This window comes from Malaya genurostris, chromosome 2, assembly GCF_030247185.1.
Source record: "Malaya genurostris strain Urasoe2022 chromosome 2, Malgen_1.1, whole genome shotgun sequence".
Lineage (NCBI taxonomy): Eukaryota > Metazoa > Arthropoda > Insecta > Diptera > Culicidae > Malaya > Malaya genurostris.
Genome location: NC_080571.1, coordinates 181847407 through 181871597, shown reverse-complemented (window position 1 = coordinate 181871597; position 24191 = coordinate 181847407). Strand labels below are relative to the sequence as shown.

Below are 24191 nucleotides of genomic sequence, written 5' to 3'. Positions count from 1 at the left end.
TGCATTCATGACATGAATCCTCCCCACACCGACAGAAACAGAACTGGTTCTAAATGAAATTCGAAGTGAGAAGTAACGGGAAAATCCGTCGGCCAGTTTAGAGGAGTTAAGAGGATGACATCGTTATAGCATGCTGTGACTGGCTCTTGAAAACATGGGCCATATCACCAAGTTTCTCTTTCGTTGATAGTGCCACTGCCAATAACTCCGCGCAATCTTGAGCTACTCCAGCATCCCGGAGCCGCTCGATGTTGAACCACGACGTTTGGTTTCTGCAGAGTGTTCAGTAACAAGTGGTATTTTCAATTCGATTATTCACATCTATTGCCATTTATTACAAAAATGGTTGACTGTTCAATGCATACACACTTAAAACCATTTCTTGAGCTCGGCATAATAAAATGCCGAAACTGATCAGCAACACCTAAATTTGCTGATTGCTCAGTAATCAATACGCATGTTTCTGAACTTCGTTAAATGCATTCACTGATATTTCGGTAAAATGCTTCACTTTGCCGAAATTTGGCATAATTGCTTGCTGAATTTATCAGTAAACAACAGATATGCCGACATCAGCAGAGACGTTTGCCGAGATTTCGGAATATGCGCTAGCTGTTGCCGAGATTCAGCACGACAGCTGTCATTTATTGCCGCGTTACATTTTCGCTTCGTATTGCGCGATTATTTTCTGATGAAATTCTAGAGTGAAAAAATGGATAATCTTCGAAGAAACGTGGAACCACTTGCAAGTAAAAATATTGAATAAATATAGTGACATGTTTCGCTTTATAGAAAGCGACTTTATCAGATCACATTATAAGGGAAAAACACCCAACACGGGGCTCAAAGAGTCCTCGAGACAAAACTTTGGGGGATATGCGAAAAAATAACCCAATGCATGGACAAATTCAATAGATCAAAGTAAGTTTATTTTTTGAACAATACCGTATATGCATCATTAAATATTGAAAATTTTTGTATACTTATTTTTATTTTCATATTTCCAGTTCGACTCAAGGTGGCCGCATCCGGAAACGCCGCTTTTTATTATGCTACATGTTTTAAGGCAGAGGCTTTAAGCACTACTGGCAACAAATTTGTAAGCCTCCTTTAAGTGTTAATAAAATGAATTTTTGATCCTGAATGGTGTGTTTATAATGTTTAGAAATTACAAACAAAACTAAATGACTAGATTTTTAATTACTGGTGATTCGGTAATTTGTTTTTTTTTTCATTTTTTCGTTTTATTGGATTGCCGAATATTCAGCGAACGTTTCACTGAGCAAACAGTAAATCTTATGCTGGCGATTTCGGCAATATTTGACGTTTGTCAAATTTGAGGGTGCCGAGACGCTCAGTTATTTTATTTTTGCCGAGATGATTGCTGATTACTCGGCTGTGCGAATCTCGGCATTTTTTTGCCGAGACTCAGCTAAAAAAATTAGGTGTGTAGGACGCTGGTCTTACTAGCCAGTTGTCGTATGTTCGAGCCCCGACCTGGAAGGTTTCTTAGTGATAATTTGAAGGGTAAAAAGCTTGCTTTTACCCCCAAATTTATGCTAGGTGCACATAACCATTTTAAATTAAGTTTACGTTTCGTCTTCGACTCATCAGTGCGTCAGCAGATTATGCTGGCGCAAACCCCCGGATCAACATAATCCGCTGAGCAGACGTTAAGGTAATGCTATTTGCAAGACACTTTTTTATTACACAAGAAGTGTAACGTCTAAACTGACGTCTCGAACGAAACAAGTTTTGGCTTACTGGCCGTACAGACTGTAATAATTTGAAGGGGAAAAAGCTTGCTTTTACCCCCAAATTTCGTACGAGACGTCAGTTTAGACGTTACACTTCTTGTGTAATAAAAAAGTGTCTTGCAAATAGCATTAACTTTACGTCTGCTCAGCGGATTATGTTGATCCGGGGGTTTGCGCCAGCATAATCTGCTGACGCACTGATGAGTCGAAGACGAAACGTAAACTTAATTTAAAAGGATTCTTAGTGTCAATAGGATCCATGTAATGTAATGATTCTGTACACTATGATTCGGCTGCGAAGTCTGTTGAAACAGAAAGGCCAAATTCCACAAAAGGAATGTAATGCCAAGACTTTGCTTTGCTTTGCCATTTATAAATCATTTACTTTCACGATTCTGTGATGCTTGATGTAGGAGAAACTGTAAACCTTCTTGTCTTGTGGTCGGGAAATATAATACTCTTTGATTTTACAGTTAATGTTTCTATAAACGTGAGCCGTTGTTACTCATTTGTACCAAACTAAGAAGGCTGCTTTAAGATATCTCCTCATTTGCTCTCATCCAGTGTTAAAGCTTGCTCGCCCAAGCGGCATTCTTCTTGGTCACTTACTGTTTACATACGTCGTCGAACCAATTATTTCCTAAGTTCGAAGCCACCGTGCCTAGTGTTCCTGATGCATTGCTACCCACGGCAAAACGTATGTCTCTCCAACCGCCTTCAAGAGTAGCCGCACGAAACTGCTCTTCCATTGGTAGTGCTACTGCAAGTGTTACGCGTAATCTTGAGCTACTTCAGCATCCCGGAACCGCAGGATGTTGACCCGCGACGTTCGGTTTCGACGGAGTGTACAGCAACAAGTGGTGATTTTCAATACGATTATTGACATGTATTGCAATTTAAAAATCATTTACCTTCACGATTCTGTTACCTTTTTGTCTTGTAGTCGGGAAATATAATACAATGTGATTATACACCTAATGTTTTTATAAACGTAAGCCGATGTAGCTGCTTTAACATAATTTTGAGAATTACATTCTGAAATTTTGATCATATTGGCACTGCATGGAAATTTTAGTTATTTGTTACATTTAGTCGGGATTTTTTCTATGTGATCATTAAAAGCAAGAAAAAAATGTGCATGCTCAGATCATATCAAGGTCTCACCATTCTTCTAGTCTCATAGTATAAAAACTTTTATTAAAGCCTGTTTGTGGAAATCGATCATCTCTGAGAAAATTGAGTGATTCTCGTTTTAGAATTTTTGACCACTATTTCCGGTACTTCTCTAAACGGGAACTTGGAACCAGTATAGCCTAAGTAAGTAGCTAATATAGCCTACAAATTGAATCAGTTTGAAGAAAAGTTTAGAATGATTTTACCCTTTTTTGCACCGTCGCTCTAAATAACGGTGTGAAATTAAGTAGCAATCTGCGGGACAACGAGATGTTTTATTTAATGAGTGACAATATTTGACACAAAACATACAAGCACAGGCACATACATTGCTTTGCTCGATGAACTGTGTCGAATGACATAGAACACTTAGCTCTCAGAGCCAATTTTTAAGTGATTGCATAAACTTTCTATATGAGAAGGGTAATAAGTGCACTTTTATAGAAAAACATCGTTATCATGATCTTGCAATAACACTAACAAAAAGATGCAAATTGAATAAAAGAATTAATCAGTCGGTGTTGAACAGTCCTTTGCATCGCACGCGTATTACTCTTGGCTCCTGAAAAATTTTTCTGGCTACCTAGAGTTTCATTGATTCAAGGCTTCAGTCTTTGTCAAGGCTACCTGAATCACTAACAGTCTGTTTAAAGACAATCAATTAGTCAGCCTTTCTCAAAGCTATACAAAGAGTGATATTCTAATTTAGGCAGTCTTTTTCAAGACTAAGAAATTATTCAACCTTTTTTTCAGGCTAGCTATTCAAAAAACTATTCTTTGAACTAATCAGTCTTTATTAAGGCTACCACAAAATCAATCTTTATCAAGACTTTTCCAAGCTACGAGTCTAATCGAAGACTCATTTAGCCTAGTTAATTTAATTTCAAATTTTATTCATTTCAAAAATGCCTGCGTCCAACCGGAAAGGCAACAAGCCTAAGGTAAAAAATAATTCAATACGGAATAAACCACAATTTGTTTTCAACATTCTTCTAATAACATTCACGATCTCATAGAATCTGAATGTAAAAATAAAAGAAAACGGATGGACTTCCCTTCCGTTGATTCTATGAAGTCTAACAATACTTAAGAAATTCTTCCTGAAACCGATTGTAGCGACATAGAAGAAAATTCTTCAAAAATTGTAGCGACATAGAAGAAAATTCTTCAAACAATCTATGCCTCCAGTGACGGCGATGATTTCCGACTTCAAAGCATTCCGTACTGAGCTTTCCACTTTTCTCCCGGAATTAAAAGTCTCATTTCAAATCGGACGAAGAGGAGAATGTCGAGTCTTGGTTGATGGATTGGAAGATTGCGAACGTCTTATTCGATATTTGTCCGAGAAACTTCTTAAATTCTATTCATATGATATAAAATCAGACAGAACTCAAGGCTGTCTTGAAAGGCTTATCAAATGATTAAAGTACTGATGAAATTAAACATGAACTAAAAGAATTGCTTGGTTTTGCTCCTTCCCAAGTAACACTTATGGTGAATGGTACTTCTAAACCCCGCTCTGGAATTTCCCATGAACTTTACTTAATACACTTCAATCGAAGTCGTGTAAACAATTTGAAAACTTTAAAAAATGTACGTTTCATTTCCCACATTAAAATTATTGGAAACATTATAAACGGCATAATCGTATTGCAAACTTAACGCAATGCCGTCGTTGCCAAGGCTTCGGCCATGGAACCAAAAATTGTCATATACGGTGCTTGAATTGTGGTAAATCGCATTCGAAAGACGTTTGTCCAATGAATGAAACCACTGATAAATTTTCATGTTCAAATTGCGATGGAAATCATAAATCCAATTATTTGAAATGTCTTGTCAAGGAAAAAATTTAAACGCTCGGTCACTTAGACAACAAGTCAAATCTACGGCCTTAAGTTCACAAAATATACCTGAAAATCGAAAAACCGTTACAAATGCCAAGCCTAATTCTTCCAAGGTACTTATTTCTTCGAATTTAAAACAAAAAACAAGTACGCCTTTCAATTCGTCTTCTAACGAAAACAATTTGTTGACAGGTAGATCGACCTCGTCATCATCTTTTTCTAATGTCAATTACGCTAGTGTAACAGGTAGAAATCTACAACTTAATTCTTCTAATGTTAAAAATCAAAACACAGGAACGCCTTCCATTTCATCTTCTAACGAGAACAATTTATTAATAGATAGATCGGCCAAATCATCTTCTTCTAGTGGCAGTTCTAATGGGAGTCTACAAATATTCCTTCAATGCCATTCGCTTCTTTAAATGAAGTCGATTTAGGCAGTATAACTGAAAATAAAATGATCTACCTACAAGATCAACTTTTTCAAATGATCATCCGAATGAATTCGACTTGATCACTTTTTGAAGTATTTCAAATCGGAAGGCAATTTTAAAATAATGTTATAATGAATTTAAAATTTAACAGTGATGTCAAATAATGTCAAATAATTATTTGAATATTTTAAATTGAAATGACCGATTTTTAAAAACGAGTGTAGATGAATTTTATAATTTTCTCAAAGTTCACAAAATTCATATTGCCATTGTGACAGAAACTTTTCTTAAACCAAATGTCAAATTGAAAAGTAATCCACATTATGTGGTTCATCGATTTGACAGGTTTACTGGAATGGGTGGTAGAGTTGCCATTTTTGTCCAATGGCAAATTAAACATCGAATTTTACTTCTTTCAATACTAAAGTTATTGAAAGATTGGGAATCGAAGTTGAAACCATTCATGGAATTTATTTCATCGTTGGAGCATATTTGCCATTCCAATGCTCCGGCGAAAAATTAAATTTCTTTAAAGGCGATTTGCAAAAACTCACAAAATATCGACCAGATTTTTCGTCCGAAGCGTGTCCAGTGGAATTGTAGGCAAAATAACAGTAATGGTAAAATACTTCATAATCAACACTCAGATGGTTACTTCACAGTTCTTCATCCCAGTAATCCGACTTGCTTCTCTTCCGTGAAAAACCCGTCTACAATTGATCTGGTTCTAACAGATCAAAGTCACATTCGTAGTGAACCGATTACACATGCTGACTTTGACTCAGATCATCTTCCTGTAACATTAAGACTTTCTAACGAAGCTATAATTAATCCAATTAGTTCTATATTCAACTATTATAGAGCTAATTGGTTGGATTACAGATCTCACATTGAAAATCATGTGGATCAGGAAACTATTTTAGAGCAATTGATAATTTGAATCATTACATTATCGAAGCTAGAAATCTTTCAGTTACCAAAGCTCAAACTAATTCTCCTACCATCGATGACAATCTTCAACTGCTTATCTGGTTGAAGGATGTTCGTCGACGACAATATCAACGTTCCAGGGATGTCAGGTTCACAGATTAATCTTCTTCAATTTTCTGCACAGATATTTAAAATGACACAGATTTTCGCAGATTTCTGAAAATGATCACAGATTTTCACAGATTTTTGAATAAATCACAGATTTCACAGAGTTTAGCACCAAAAAGTACAGAGCGGTTGAGGAAAACGGTACAGAGCGTGTTGGTTGTGAGACCTTTTTTTTCTTGCTCGCTAAATTGATTTTGAACTGGTATTTTGGTACGAAAAACGGTCACAGATTTTCACAGACAGGTTTTGGGTTTCATCACAGATTTTTGAAAAAATGACCTGGCATCCCTGCAACGTTCTCGTGATCCTGCTATGAAAAACATAGTTAAGGATTTACAAAAAGAAATTAAGCATAGATTTACTCTTTTGCGAAATGAAAATTTCACTAAAGAAGTTGAACAAATTAAACCATATTCTAAACCTTTCTGGAAACTTTCTAAGGTTCTTAAGAAACCTCAGAAACCAATTCCTACATCAATCAAATTATCACTCACAAGACTATTATTACTGCTCTGTTTCAATAGCGATGCATAATGTTCTAACCTCTCTATGGTCTACCACTGGGTTCTATGTATTAGTTCAAACTATGCAAAAACACTTTGAGAGGGATATTAACACGGAAAGATATCTAAGTTTACAAATGGTTAAAAGTCCTTGATAAACAAATTGTACTTTAACACCTCCCTCAATTTGTCATTCCTATCAAACTAAAAAAAATTGAAATGTTATTTTTGGAAGAGCTTTTGTAAGTAAATCAGCAAGCTGATTGTCACTTTCTAAATATTTTAAGTTTACTTTGTTTGTCTTCAATAAATCTCTTATGAACATACACGGAGAACCCTTCGATCATAAAATTGCGATATCGCAGTTTTTGATTTTTGCGATAGTTAATTTAACTAATTCCTTTTTGATTCAACCAATATTATTTTTGATTTGCATATATTCAAGTAGTTGAAAAATTTGTTGTTTTGAATGCTGTCAAATGCCGGAGACAGTTGAAAGCAAAACAATAATCGCAATGCAAAAACAACAACTTTTTTAGTTGAAATTTGTTCGCGTCGCTTCAAAATGTCAATGAAAACAACATCGATGGTTAAAGCGTTTGGTGAAATCGTGTCCATTCGATTTGAGAAATTTATGATAAAAAGTGTTTATCTAACAGCAGTGTTGTGATAAAGTTAACCTTGTTTAAAATGAAAAAGATTTGGTGACAAATTAGAAAACGTTTATGAATGATCATCTCGTTATCTTTCAGGTATGCGCAAAAATTTTATGCTTCAAATTCGATCATTGATTTACTTCCAGCAGACTGTTTTACTTCCAGCTGTTTGATACCGATGATGATGTTCGTGCAAAACGCTTTTTGACATGAATTTAATTTATAAAAGTAACAGGAGCGAAGGATTTCAAACACACAGAACGCGCTGCGATTGAATGGCGCGTTTGAATTGCCGTCGAAAAATTCCAATTCCCAGCGGTTGATGCATCCAAGCTCATATAAATTGACTAAAATTATCAGTGCATAACTTTAGTTCAACCGTTTGAAGGCATCATCTTTCAATACTCATATTAGGTAAATTTTATACTTTCGCTAATTTACTCGCCCCTATGGGCACTTTTGCTGATTAAAAACGTTTTTCTACATCAATATTTTCCGATCGAATCAGAGTTGATTCAACTATTTGCAATGTCTAAAACAAATAAAACCAATTTATTTTTTAACTAACAGAATTTTGTTTCAATAACAACACCAGTTATTTCAACTAAAATATTTGTTGAAATTGAAAGGTATGTGTCCTCTCTAATTGACAGCTTCTTTTTTCAAACAGTTAAATTAGTTGTTTCAACCATCGTTTCTGCTAATCGAAAAACAAAAATGACATTTTTGTTAAAACAACAATCGATTAGTTGTACCAAATTTTAACCAATCGAATTCAGAAAATCAACTAATATTCTGGTTGAAATGGGATCGCGGGTGGTTCCGTGTATATTTAACGTCGATGTGTTTAGTCCTTTGGTGTTCTCTAGGCTCCTCAGCAATCCAGGAATATTATCCTCATATATTGTGAATGGAATCGAATCAATTCCAATCTCACTCAATATCTGAGATAACCAGATCCCTTCTTTAGTTGCATGACAAAGAGATACCAATTCAGCTTCCGTTGTTGACAGACTAACAATCACTGCTCCAAGATACTGCGTTGCCAAAAACTGTAAATATGTTACCAGAAATAGACTTGCGCTCCTCACTATCATTTGCAAAGTCTGCGTCTGCATATCCTTCCAAAGGAACGTCAAGTTTGTCCCTGTAGTACACCAGCCGTGCTTTCTTAGTTCCTTGTAGATACTTTAGAATTCTTTTTAATCCTGTCCAATGTTCGTCTCCTGAAAAACTTTGAAATTAACTTAATACATTAAGTGATACGGCTATGTCCGGTCTTGAAATAAGGGCCATATATTGCAAACATCCGAGTAACTGTTTGAATTTTTCTTCAGATATTTTCGATGCCTTTTTCCATTTTGAACCGGCATCCATTGGAGTTTATATGGGTTTACAATCCTTCATGCCAAATTTATTTAACACTTTCAAAATATATAATTCTTGAGATATCTCTATGATTCCTCTTTTAAGATCTTGAAGGATATCTAGGCCGAGAAAATGCTTCACTTCTCCTAAATCCTTCATCTTAAAATGTTCCGAGAGTTTTTCTTTCATCCAATTTATGTTATCTAACGTTTTACTCAATATTAAAATATCATCAACGTAAAGAATTACGTACAATTCTTTTCCAGTAGAAATGTACAAGCATGTGTCACTGTTAAGTCTCTTAAATCCTAATTCAGTTATTACTTTATTGAATTCAGAATTCCAACTCCTACCAGCTTGCTTCAGACCATATATACTTCTATTCAATTGGCACAAATTTGAAGTTCCGATTTCATCTAGAGGTTTTCATAAAAATTTCTTTACCAATTTCCCATTTAAAAAGGCCGTTTTTACATCCATCTGATGTATTATCAAATTTTGTTTGACTGCTATAGACAGCATGATTCTTATTGTCGTCATTTTAGCAACTGGAGCAAAAGTTTCACTATAATCTACACCTGGTCGTTGGGAGCAACCTTTTGCCACTAGTCTAGCCTTGTATCTAGGAATGCCTTCTTCGTCTTTGATATTAAACACCCACATTGAATTGATAGCTTTCCTTCCAGGAGGAAGATCGCTAACCAATGTCCATGTGTTGTTTTCAATCAAAGATTTTAGTTCATCATCGATAGCATGTTTCCATAATTGCCAATCTGCTCGCGTTTTCAGGTATTTTATATTTTGTGAAATATCCCCAAACATTGCTAATCCAAACATAATGAAACTTGTTTCAAAATCATTTAACCATTCTGGACGCCTGATCATCCTTTGTGGTCTTTCGTCAGTTTCAAGGTCAGAATCGTCTCCAGAAACGGCTTCAGCGTATTCATCATGGATACTCTCCGAAAATTCATTTAGAACTACATCAGTTGTAGGTAAGTCTACCTCAAAATAATTTTCCGAATTCTTTTCAGGTGCCACATTTTTCTCATGATCAAAGAAAGACTGTGATTCATTGAAGATTACATCCCTGCTAATCATTGTTATCTTTCGATCAGAATCCCATAATCGAAAACCATTAGGAGCATATCCAATGAAAGCAAGTGTTTGGCTCCTTTTGTCTAGTTTTGAACGATGCTCTTTACATATATGTGAATAAGCAATACATCCGAAAACCTTTAATTTATTTAAGTTCGGTTTGGAATTGAACCACATCTCATAAGGTGTCTTTGAACAATCCAAACTATTTGTTGGGCTTCGATTGGTTGCATACGTAGCTACGTATAATGCCTCCCCCACAAGTAATAGGGAGCATGACTCTCGTGGAGCATAGACCTAACTTTTTCTAGTAGCGTACGATTCATACGCTCACTAATCCTATTTTGTTGGGGGGTGTAAGGCACTGTAGGTTGCATACATATGCCTTTTTCCTTGCAAAAAGTGATTAAATTATGTTTGCAATATTCAGTCCCATTATCTGTTCGCAAATTACAGATTGACATAGAAAAATGATTTGTTGCCAATGCTTCAAATTCTTTGAACTTTTGGAATACGTCGCTTTTGCTTGTTATTAGATAAATGACGACAAAATGAGTAAAGTCATCAATAAAACTTACAAAGTATTTGAAACTATCATACGTTTCCACTGGCAATTGACCACATACATCTGAATGAATGATTTCAAGTGGTTTTCTTGAACGTTTTTCACATACTGTATTGAGAGGGTTTCTTGTTTGTTTACCAGCTATGCAAGAATCGCATACAGTTGGTTCTCCAACGAAAGATGATGGTTGTAAATCCAACCCCTCAACCATTCGTTCGTATACTAACCTTTTCAAATTTATGTTACCCAAATGACTTAACCGTCTGCGCCACAGCAGCAGCGAACTATTCACTTTGGCAATAAAAACTCGATCATCTTTTTCCAGAACTACATCTAATATATATAATCCATCTATTTTCTTTCATTGCACGATTAACCTACCGTGTTTGTATTTAATTGAAACGCCACCATCTTCGAACAAAATGGAAAATCTAGCAGACTCAATTTTTGAAACCGAAAGAAGATTAGTATGCAAATCAGGAATGAAAAGAACATTGTAGAGCTCTAAACGCACTCTTTTATTTGTATTGTTTCTTAAGAAAACGTTACCGGCCTGTCCACAAGAAATTTCGGTTCCATTTTTCGCGCCAGAAATTTTTAATCTCTCTATCTCCCATGGATCCGAAAATGCTCTAAGGCCCTATATCATATGTTGGGTAGCTCCGGAATCAAGACAGCATGGAAATCGCACTGGCATTTTCGATAGGTCCAGCTGCCGAATTTTCTGGTCTTGTTGATCATCAATGGCTTTCATTAAATTAACTGAACTTGCAGTCCTCATCGGCTTCGTTTGAGTTTTGCTGATTCCTGCTATACGTGACAAGTCGAGCCTACCTAATGGTACACGAACCATAAACGCTCCCTCTTGTTGTGCAAGCATTGCAACACTCAAGGCCGAATCTTTTTCCTCCTTCTGTTGTTCCATCCTTTTTTGCCGTTTTAGCTTGAAGCAGTTTCGCCGTTTATGGCCCATCTTCCCACACTCGAAACACTGAATGTTCTTTTTAACTCCTATCAGTGCAACCGAAGAGGGAACTCATGTTTTCGCTGTGGATGCTTCCTCGTCCAGGAATAACCGCTCCACCTGCTCGATCGTCATTGCCTCCAGCTCTTCTTTCCTTACGACTGATATTGCTCCGATGATGTGTTTGAACTCCGTTGGAATGGCCACAAGTAAGGTGTTAACTTTCTCCATCTTTGAAATATGTTCACCCATACCTTCAAGCTGTCGGATCAGTTCATCATGTGCATCAAAAAGTTCCTTTAGCGATTTATATTTGTTTGGTTTGCTACCTAGATTATAGAGTTGTTTTCTAAATCCGAGCATTGCCACCGTGCCTCTGGGTCGGTATATGTTTTGCAGTTTACACATTATTTGTTTCGCATACTTACACGACAAAACATGTGCCATTGCCTCATCTTCGAGAGCCATCCAAAGCTCATTTATCGCCCTATCATCTTCCTTTAGACGATTAGCAAATTTTGTCTGCCTTTCTTCTTCTACTTCAGGTGTTGCACCAGCAACCGGATTGGCAAAATCTTCCTCTTCAGGTGTTTTCTCAAGTGTGTGCAGAAGGCCTTCTTGTTTAAGGTGCTGCTCAATTCGCCTTTTCCAAAACGGGAATGATTTTTCGTCTCCCTTGAACATGGGAACTGCAATACGTCTCATTCGATTTTCCTTTTTGCCTGTAGGAAATCAATTTCTACTTATCACAATCTCTGTTCCACAGAAAACTCCGTCTGAACAAAGAAATATTTGTCAAAATTGCTGTCAAAAAGAAATTATACAAATTTTCAATAGAAGGCTCTATTCGGAATATTTGCAACTTTCATTTTGCATAGACTAAAACGTAAAATTATTCAATAGAAAACTCTGTCTGAATAATTTTAGATTTCAATCGTGCCTGGGCCCATAACCTGTTGAGTAAGCGCACAATATAAAAAAAATGGATGAATTCGTGAGAGAAAACTCTCTCCAAGAATTCTCACCACCGACCAAACAAGCGAAGAGAAGTATTTCTTGAGAAAACCTTCTCCAAGAAATACTTTCCAAAACCCTTTTCTTTACTTACGTTGGAGGTGAAGTCCACCACCCAACAATCAAAAATACATCGTATTATCTTAATCGTATTTATTAAGAATAACAATCATGTAAGGTTTTCATAATACATCAATTAGACTATTATTACTGCTCTGTTTCATTAGCGATGCATATTGTTCTAATCTCTCTATGGTCTACCACTGGGTTCTATGTATTAGTTCAAACTTTGCAAACACACTTTGAGAGGGATATAAACACGGAAAGATATCTAAGTTTACAAATGGTTAAAAGTCTTTGATAAACAAATTGTACTTTAACCATTTCCAACAAGTGTTTTACATTAGCTTACTTCCCAAAAAGATGGAAAAACGCTAAAGTAATTCCTATCCTCAAATCTGATCAAAACCCAGCAGAAACATCAAGTTATCGTCCAATCAGCTTACTTTCTTCTATCAGTATACTTTTTGAAAAAATTATCTTGTTGGGAATGATGTCTCATATAAATGAGAATTACTTTTTTTTACCATAGCAGTTTGGAATTCGTCGTGAACATTCAACTACTCAGCAACTTGTCAGAGTAACGAACATGATAAAAGCAAATAAATCTTCTGGGTTGTTCACTGGAGTTGATCTTCTAGACATAGAAAAAACATTCGACAGTGTTTGGCATAAAGGTTTAATAGCAAAAATGTCTGATTTCCAGTTTCCTATTTATTTGATCAAAATGATTCAAAGTTATTTAACTGATCGTACTCTTCAGGTTAGCTATCAGAATTGTAAATCTGATTTACTATCCGTACGAGCAGGTGTTTCGCAGGGTTCGAGCGTAGGTCCAATCTTATATAATATTTTCACTTCTGATCTTCCAAATCTACCCGTTGGTTGTCAGAAATCGCTATTCTGTGACAACACAAGTCTGTTAGTGAGTTTTTGCAAATCGCCTTTAAAGAAATTTAATTGTTCGCCGGTGCATTGGAATGGCAAATATGCTCCAGCGATGAAATAAATCCCATGAATGGTTTCAACTTCGATTCCCAAGCTTTCAATAACTTTAGTATTTTAAGAAGGTAAAATTCGATGTTTAATTTGCCGTTGGACAAAAATGGCAACTTAACCACCCATTCCAGTAAACCTGTCAAATCGATGAACCACATAATATGGATTACTTTTCAATTTGACATTTGGTTTAAGAAAAGTTACTGTCACAATGGCAATATGAATTTTGTGAACTTTGAGAAAATTATAAAATTCATCTACACTCAATTTCAAAGTTCGAGCATTCCAATTTAAAATATTCAAATAATTATTCAACATCACTGTTAAATTTTAAATTTATTATAATATTATTTGCAAATTGCCATCCGATTTGAAATGCTTCAAAAAGTGAAGAAGTCGAATTTATTCGGATGATCATTTGAAAAAGTTGATCTTGTAAGTAGATCATTTTATTTTCAGTCATATCGCCTAAATCAACTTCATTTAAAGAAGCAAAAGGCATTGAAGGAATATTTGTACTTAGACTGCCATTAGAACTGCCATTAGAAGAAGATGATTTGTCCGATCTACCTATTAATGGATTGTTTTCGTTAGATGATGATCTGCAAGGCGGTCCTGTGTTTTGATTATTCACATTAGAAGAATTATGTGGTATGTTTCTACCTGTTATACTAGCATAACTGACATTAGAAGAAGATGATGACGAGGTCGATTTACCTGTCAACAAATTGTTCTCTTTAGAAGACGAATTGGAAGGCGTACCTGATTTTTGTTTTAAGATCGAGCATTCCAATTTGAAATATTCAAATAATTATTTAACATCACTGTTAAATTTTAAATTTATTATAATATTATTTGCAAATTGCCATCAGATTTGAAATGCTTCAAAAAGTGATGAAGTCGAATTCATTCGGATGATCATTTGAAAAAGTTGATCTTGTAGGTAGATCATTTTATTTTCAGTTATATCGCCTAAATCAACTTCATTTAAAGAAGCGAAAGGCATTGAAGTAATATTTGTACTTAGACTGCCATTAGAAGAAGATGATTTGTCCGATCTACCTATCAATAAATTGTTTTCGTTAGATGATGAACTGCAAGGCGGTCCTGTGTTTTGATTATTTATATTAGAAGAATTAAGTGGTAGGTTTCTACCTGTTATACTAGCATAACTGACATTAGAAGAAGATGATGACGAGGTCAATAAATTGTTTTCGTTAGAAGACGAATTGGCAGGCGTACCTGTTATTTGTTTTAAGTTTGAAGAAATAAGTGCCTTGGAAGAATTAGCTGTTCATTTGTTTTTTTTTTTGATTTTCAGGTATGTTCTGTAAATTTAAGGTCGTTGATTTGACTTGTTGTCTAAGCGAACGAACGTTTAAAATTTTTCCCTGACAGGGCATTTCAAATAATTGGATTTATGATTTCCATGGGATTTGAACATGAAAATTTATCAGTGGTTTCATTCATTGGACAAACGTCTTTCGAATGCGATTTACCACAATTCAAACACCGTATATCCATATGACAATTTTTGGTTCCATGGCCGAAGCCTTGGCAACGACGACATTGTGTTAAGTTTGCAACACGATTATGCCGTTTATAATGTTCCTAATGAATTTTAATGTGGGAAATGAAACGCATGTTTTTTAAAGTTTTCAAATTGTTTACATCACTTCGATTGAAGTGAATTAAGTAAAGTTCATGGGAAACGCCAGAGCGTGGTTTAGAAGTACCATTCGCTCTTTTTTTCATAAGTATTACTTGGGAAGGAGCAAAACCAAGCAATTCTTTTAGTTCATTCTTAATTTCATCCGTACTTTGATCATTTCATAAGCCTTTCAAGACAGCCTTGAAGGGTCTGTATGATTTTATATCATATGAATGAAATTTATAAAGTTTCTCGGACGAATATCGAATAAGACGTTCGTAATCTTCCAATCCATCTACCAAGACTCAACATTCTCCTCTTCGTCCGATTAGAAATGAGACTTTTACTTCCGGGAGAAAAGAAGAAAGCTCAATCCGAAATATTTTGAACTCGGAAATCATAACCGTCACTGGAGGCATAGATTGTTGTTTCTTCCCAGACTGACAAGCGTCAATTTTGGAAATTTTTGAAGAATATTCTTCTATGCCGCTACTATCGAATTCAGGAAGAATCTCGTAAATATTGTTGGACGGCATAGGATCAACGGAAGGTAAATCCGTCCGTTGTCTTTTATTTTTACATTCAGATTCTATAACATCGTGAATGTTATTAGGAAAATGTTGAATAACGGATTGTGATTTATTTCGTATTGAATTATTTTTAAGCCCTAGGCTTGTTGCCTTTCCGGTTGGATGCAGGCATTTTTGAAATGAAAGAAATTTAATTAACAAGGCTAAATTAGTCTTCGATTAGACTCGGAGTTTGGAAAAGTCTTGATAAAAACTGATTTTGTGGTGGTCCTAATAAAGACTGATTAGTTCGAAGAATAGTTCTTTGAATAGCTAGCCTGAAAAAAGGCTGATAAAGTTCTTAGTCACTCTAGTGTCACTCTTTGTATTATTTAGTCACTCAAATATCACTCATTGTATAGCCTTGAGAAAGGCTGATTAATTGTAAGTACTTAAAAAGACTGTTAGTGATTCAGGTAGCATTGAAAAAGACTGAAGCTTTGAATCAATGAAACTCTAGGCAGCCAGAAAAATATTCCAGTACCCAAGAGCTATACGCGTGCGGTGCGAACGACTGTTCAACACCGACTGAATCTTGTATAATATTTTCAGTGATTATCTGTCAAAATGTAAAATTAAACCAAATGCAGCAAAATCGCAATTAATTATCTTTCCTCATAAGCCAAGAACTTGTTTTCATAAACCAAACAATAATCACATTCTCAGATAAAATGGCTTGGAATTGACATGGTCTGATCAAGCTGAATACTTAGGTTTAACATATGACAAAAAACTCACTTGCAAGGATCACATTGAAGGAATCCAGGCAAAGTGTAATAAATATATTGAATGTTTATATCAGCTTATAAACAGAAATTCTAAGCTCTGTCTAAAAAACAAATAGTCAATTGATAAATAAATTTTCAGACCAGCCATGCTTTATGCAGTACCAATTTGGTCTAGTTGTTGTTCAACCAGGAAGAAAACGCTTCAAAGGATTCAAAATAAAATTCTGAAAATGATTTTGAAGCGTCCTCCCTGGTTTAGTACAAATGAGTTACACAGACTCACAAATATAGAACCATTAGATGTAATGTCATATAACATTACAAGTAAATTCCGACAGAAAACGCTTCAAAGGATTCAGAATAAAATTCTGAAAGTGATTTTGAAGCGTCCTTCCTGGTTTAGTACAAATGAGTTACACAGACTCACAAATATAGAACCATTAGATGTAATGTCATATAACAATTTAAGCAAATTCCGACAAAAATCGATGCAATCTTCAATTGAATCGATTCGCTCTCTGTATTAGTTAGTAAGTTAGTATATAAGCTCCTTTTCCACATTACACAATACAAGTAGGTTTAAAATTTTCCCTACACAAAAATCTCAGAATTGAGGAAGCAAATGATGTCCTAATGGGAATAACCAAATCATGCATATAATAAGACTGCAAAATCACCACTTGTGGCTGAACACCCAATTTGATTCTTAATAATTTTATTTTAACTCATATTTAAATAAATAGTTAATAAAAAATAAAAGAATTAAAAATTTACAATTTTTTCACCTGAAAAATATCAATTTTAATGTAGCAAAACTGCACGCTATACCAAATTGAACAAAGCACGTTGCGAACGGAGCAAAGCCGCTCGTACCGTCGCGTACTAGTTTTGCATCGTCGTTTTGAATGACGATTTGAATTTTTCGACACTCATTGTTCTATAATTTCAGAACCGGAAGTCGAATCAGTATGAAATTGCACAGACCATTTATTTGAGTCTAAGTTTTTGAAAATCGGTTCAGAGAAACGTGGGTGACTTTTTTTTTCCCTTTTGATGCTTATCACCCTATAATGCCAGAGCCGGAAGTCGGATTCAAATGAAACTCAGGAACTTTATTTGGGACCTCGAGACCTTCCATTTGAATCAAAGTTTGTGGAAATTGGTTCAGCCATCTCTGAAAAAAATGAGTGTCACCTCCACACATACATACATACACACACAGACATTTTGTGATCTCGACGAACTGAGTCGAATGGTATATGACATGGTCTCGCTTGTAAAGTCGGTTTTCACAGTGATTGCATAGCCTTTCTATATGAGAAAGGCAAATATCGAGAATACACCCTTTTCGGAATGAAACCAATGTACAACATTTTATTCATATTGCAGAAAACACCAAATCATTCGAAACAACCGTTTTCGCTTATATTTATATATATATATATATATATATATATATATATATATATATATATATATATATATATATATATATATATATATATATATATATATATATATATATATATATATATATATATATATATATATATATATATATATATATATATATATATATATATATATATATATATATATATATATATATATATATATCTCTTTTTGCGATATTCTCCTAACCAGAGACCATTTTCTTTTGTAGAAACGGAAAATAAAAATTATAGAATGATAGTACTCAAGGGAGAGAAAGGATGTGAATATATAGAACGGAATGGTGAGACGTGACAAAGGGTCATTTAAGCAAGCAGAAATATTCTAGTAACATAACTTTTACCTTCTACCAGAGGAGTGGGGCTTAGGCATCTGAACAATGCGCATCACCCAAGTCTCTGTTATGTCGAATAGTAGTGATAAAGGTCTTTTACCATTTACTATTCGAACCGGTTCGGACATACCAGAGAAGTATATATAAAGTATATATATATATATATATATATATATATATATATATATATATATATATATATATATATATATATATATATATATATACTAGCTGACCCGTCGAACTTCGTCTCGCCCAAACATTATTTGTTCGACTTTATGTTTTCAGATAGCAGAATTGTCCAACGACTAAGTGGTTGACGTTTCTCTCTAATATTTTTCTGATTCATTAACCTACAATCAACGGAGTTCGACACTCATTCGCTTTAGCTCAAAAAAGATATATCACCCAAAATTAAATACTTCTGTTAAGCAAAAATTGAACAAATGCACAGATTGTCATCTCATCCTTTGAGTCAATGCACTGAACAGAGATTTTTCTCGAATGGCTTCGACATAATAGATATTTTCTCTTTTAGTATGTGATTCTTGCTTCCGGTAATCGATTAAAAAGCTCACTTTTTCTTCTAGAGTTGTTCTTTTGGTAGAGTAGGATTTATTTACAATTTGTATTTAGTCCAAGTAACCAAAAGTTCGTAAAAAAGACTTGGCTTAAGAAGCATACATAGCATTCTGAACAGGCCGTTTTTAAGGAATTACTCATACTTGATTGTTCACCCGACGCAACAGAAAAAAACTTTGAAACAATTCTTTGTACAGATTTTGAGCAGCGAGAAAGTTTTCTCAGAACTTGTTCTGTATGTTCAAGTGGCCATAAAGTGCCACGCGTACTTTAAAGCTCTAATAAAGTGGACATTTTCCTTGGTTACTTGGAGAGACGTCGCTTAAATTTTAATTTGATATTGATCTTACCTTTGAACATTCTTCTCAGAACATGAAATATAAAATGGCAGTATAAATCCATATTGAACATTGATATCTAATTGCCACTTATTGTGTGCGCTAAATCATTAGAAAGCAAAATGCAAGAAAAATCTATTAGTTTGACATTAGCACTTCTACAGAACAATATTTTCATTGATTCATTCCAAAATTTTCTGATTTTTTAAACTCACGATCACGATGATCAATATTATTTATCTAACTCCATTACACACAATCCATCAACTGGTAAACGATATCTGAACTTTTTCTCCTGCCTACAGCGGTTTTCTAGAACAGTCATATCCATTCCGTTATTGAGTCATTTGGCAAGCAATAATTGTGATATCCAATTAAGCACGTGACTCGAAATGACAAATAACATGAATCAAGTATGCATGTAGAATCTCCACACAGAACATTCGTTGCGCGCCAAACAATTTGTTCAACGATCTAGTATTCTTTCCTACGACGGCCTAACACTTATGCAACTCGCTGCGCGCCAAACATCAATCGTAGATCTAGCAAGCATTGGTGGCTTTTTCAACGGAAAATGCCATTGTCCATACAAAACAATTTTTTTGTTTTTTCCCACTTTCCCGGCAAATTTTTTTGATGTACGAACCCGGTGAGGGTAAAAACTGATCAAACAAAAAAAGAATCATGTAAATCCGTCCACCCGTTCTTACGTGTGCAGCGCCCTTAGCAAATTTCCCTTCGAACATGTTAGTATTGTGAATAAAATAGGGAGCCATGAAGGAATAATGACATTGCAAGAACAGCAACCTAGTCGTGAAGGAAAAACTCGTCACCTTTCAGGCAAGCCTTCATGTCAGCGTAAACGCGACGAGCAATAACAAAAATGTATTTTCACGGACACTGGTCACTGTTATAAAACCATAGACGGTCCCGAGCATTAGTCAGCACAGTAATGTTGTAGAAAACAAAGTTATTTTCACGGACACTGGTCACTGCCTCTGGCCTAGCGACAGTGGTCTCGACTTTCGGTAGAACTTCGGGAGAAAGTCGGATGAACTTTCTACTTGAAATCACAAGCTCGGCTTGTACTAAAATCTTCGGGCTTCACCCGAAAGTAAATGTTAGGAGCTTAAAAACCCCTAGCTGGGAAGAGTTAGAGGTAGTTCAATTTTAATGAGTGCGCGGTAAATAGCCGTTGGTCTCGGGCGTCGGCCCGTAGACAAATTAGCAGTTCAGTTTTACAGAGTGCGGTAGATAGGCGTTAGTCGCGGGATTCGACCCGCAGATAAGTTAGGCCGTCTCGTCCGAGTTCTCGTGTTAATAAACGTTTTCTTTAGTGATATCAATTCGGGTATAAAGTCATTACAAAGAAGAGAATTCGCAGAATATGAGTGACAGAAATCATGTTAACAGTTTCTGAATAGTGATAAATAGAATTAAATATCGAAGTTGTAAGCACATAGTCTGATGGTAACAAGTGAGAGAAGAAACTTTCTCTAAGGAATAAGATAGATTGCGTGAACAAAACATATAGCACAAGAAGCATAGACCAGTACAGACCCACTGTAGTGTCATCGAGAAAAGATAACAAGTGGTAACAGTTTTGCGAAGAATTTGCTACAAGACGTTATTGCGAATTACAAAACAAATAAAAGTTTAAATAAGAAACAAATTTATTATTTTTCTAACTGTGAAAAAGAAACATCCTCTTCGTTATTCCTCTTCCGCCACCGCTCGGCCGGAAGCTATACACGTGATGCGATTACAAAGAATGATCTCTGCATATATATATATATATATATATATATATATATATATATATATATATATATATATATATATATATATATATATATATATATATATATATATATATATATATATATATATATATATATATATATATATATATATATATATATATATATATATATATATATATATATATATATATATATATATATATATATATATATATATATATATATATATATATATATATATATATATATTATAGAATTCGCTTAAACTTTGAAAAACTTATCTGAAGCCCGGGGACCAAGTGTCATATATCAATTGATTCAGCTCGACGTATTTAGCAAATGTCATAGATCGGATGTTTACTTTTTGAATTATACGAGGATCAATGGATCAATGTAAACAATTTCGGTTTCTTGACAGTAAGCTGTCAGTATTGACCTGAAAAATAAAATATAAAACGATATATATTGATGATAAAACGATGTTTTGGAGCAAAGTGAAACACGATTTAAATATTGTTCTATGCAATTGTTTCTTAGCGCCTAAAATACGCCCTTTGTCATGACGTTTCGATTTAAGCACGGTTAGTTCTTGGAAACATAATCGTTCAAACATGGCATATGTATTAGAACTATGGATTTTCAAATTGATAACAATTTCATATTTATATTGATTTGAACTGCTTGCAACAATAATTGCTGAAAGAACACAACTTCTTACATCTTTATACCATTTGAAGAAGTTCGTTGGGAGAAAAAAATTTGTGTGTGAAAAATAATTTCATTATTTTTCTCCTAGATGGCTTAACAGATTTCTACAAACTAAGACTTATATAAACAGTCCTATGCTTCTTGCATTCTGAATTTCATTTGGATCCGACTCCTGGTTCCAGTACTACAGGATGAGGATGTTATATTTAATGAAATTAAAATAATTTCACTCATTTTTCTAGTAGATGGCTTAACCGATTTCGTCCATCTAACATTCAAATAAAAGGTCTTAAGGTCTCCTGAAATCTCTTCGTTTTTTAATCAGATCCGACTTCCGGTTCAGGAGATACAGGATAATTATTGTAAAAATTTCACATAAATTTATCAGGTTCACAGATTTTGAGAGCTAACGACCAAATAAATAAGTGGAAGTACCTTGTATAATGACAAAAATTTTAAAGAGGGACTTGCTTCTCCATCTCATGGCATGCTTAATTGATTGTCACACGTTTAGCTTGATAGGAATAATTTTAAAGCTTCATCCAATTTCTATCTTCGATTCGTCTTGCAGTTAAAAATTATATTTCATTTAGAACGACGGCCAATTAAATGATTTCATGAAAACTAAACACAACGAAGAATATTCACGCGAAAAACAAATGCTGATTGATAAAGAAGGTATCATCTCATCATCATCAGCTAGGTGTATTAAGCACGTTTTTGAAATACATTTGTTTTAAATTCCAAAGAAGTTCTGCTTTCTTATGCTTTTCTTCATGAAAAATACCTGTGCAAAATCTGCATTCGAATTCAATTGCTCTGTTGCAATACATGTTTAAGTAGTGATCGATTGGTGAATAAGTTTTATAAATTCATCTATAATTAATTTCAAACTGGTTAGTGCTCATTAACTTTTCGTTTGAGTGTTTGAACAGAATGATATTACAAGGATAATTTATTTAATGTTACCATTTAATTCTGTTATAAGTATATCACGTCACTATACAAATTCACTATTTATCTCACAACACTATAAATCATGTATAATAAACGTCACATCACATATACGTATTTCGAATACAATTTGTATTCATCTTCAGTGTATTAGCGGTTAGTGTTGAATTTTCAATTGACACAAGGCATCATAGAAAGGAGAGTTAAACATTTTTTATGTCATTGAAGATTCCTGAAATTAAAATTTTGCTAATCACACTGTGAATCCTGAACCGCAAGTCCGGTCCGAACAAATTCTATAATCATCTATTTTATATAAGTTCGATGATAGCTGCTGAGGGTAATGTTAACGATATTTTAAGCTTGATACTTTCACTTACACGACAGTGACTTATTTTATACCAAAACACTAGTTTATGTTAGACTTTATGTGGCAGCTAACTTACAGTTTAGGTTTAATGGATAACCTGTGGATACGTAAACACTCATTACAACATTACAAAACTCAAACTGAACCCTTTCATAGAATTATTAGATTTGAAACGAATACTGACAAACACTACTAATGAACATTTATATTACGTAATCGAATTTAATGTCCTGAATTATAGGACTTAACTCGACAGTACCTATTTTATCGCTTTACTTCATGCTTACCTTTTGTAATAGTCGCTTTATATCAATAGGCAACACCATTTATATTTTATAGGACTTTTTCATACGAAAGGTTTTCATTCATTCTCTGCCAAAACTTTTTAAAGGAAATTCTGTCGTTTTTTTTGTTACCATTATTTGCTTTGCTTTGAAAAGCTTTTGTAACTTTTGTTATTAACACATTCAATCCGATGTATTGTATGATTGGAAAGACCGTTCCAATTTATTTGCTAAAGTTAATAAAACGCGGTTCAATTGATAGGATTGATACAAACATCTTGACATCAGAGGTATATTTCTTCAAAATTCGATTGTCACGTTATTTTCTGTTCTGAAGTTCCTCACTGCACGATTAGGTCTTATCATTTTCACCTTCTCTGTTATCACTCCTGGTTTTAAAATATAAGAAACAGTTAACTTTTCTTCTGTTAATGGTCTTCTATTCCATTAATGTGACTTGTTAATTCGAACGCGGTCAGAACACGAATAAACCAGCATATAAGTTTTAACTTGTGATGTTTTGCGCAGTACAAAACATTGATAAAGAATCTCTATTCACATATAGTGTATACTCCGTTATGTTCCCTTTCCTATAGTATAATCTACTACTCGACTAGAGGAAAACATGAAGATTGTTTTTTTTTGCCCTTCTCATGAAGAAAGGTTATACAATCACTGTGAAAACCGACTTCTTAACCGAGACTCGGACATAGTTCGCCGAGTACGCAAATGCCTGTATGTGCGTATGTCACATGTAACTGAACCGACTCCACAAGCTTGTATTTAAATAAAAGTTCTTGTGATACCACACAAAATTCCTGTATTTCATATGTATCCTACATCCTGTTTCAAAATTATGGGTTAAAATGGGCAAAACCATATGCGCACTATCTTATCTCGGATATGGCTGAACGGATTTTCACAA

At 34.5% G+C, this 24191-nt stretch overlaps 1 protein-coding gene across 7 annotated transcripts in view; it reads right to left on the bottom strand.

Annotated features, from left to right (window-relative positions):
- Positions 1–23845, bottom strand: part of LOC131432617 (adipokinetic hormone/corazonin-related peptide receptor variant I-like) — a 581002-nt gene extending 557157 nt beyond the window's left edge. For 2 of the 7 annotated variants that reach the window (XR_009229919.1, XM_058598991.1), the window contains exon 1: positions 23270–23844. The gene's annotated coding sequence lies outside the window, so the exon portion shown is untranslated. Of the gene's footprint in view, positions 1–23269 lie in introns of all 7 variants that reach the window. The other 5 variants (XM_058598989.1, XM_058598988.1, XR_009229920.1 and 2 more) reach the window with 4 other exon arrangements.
- Between the last annotated feature and the right edge of the window lie 346 nt (positions 23846–24191).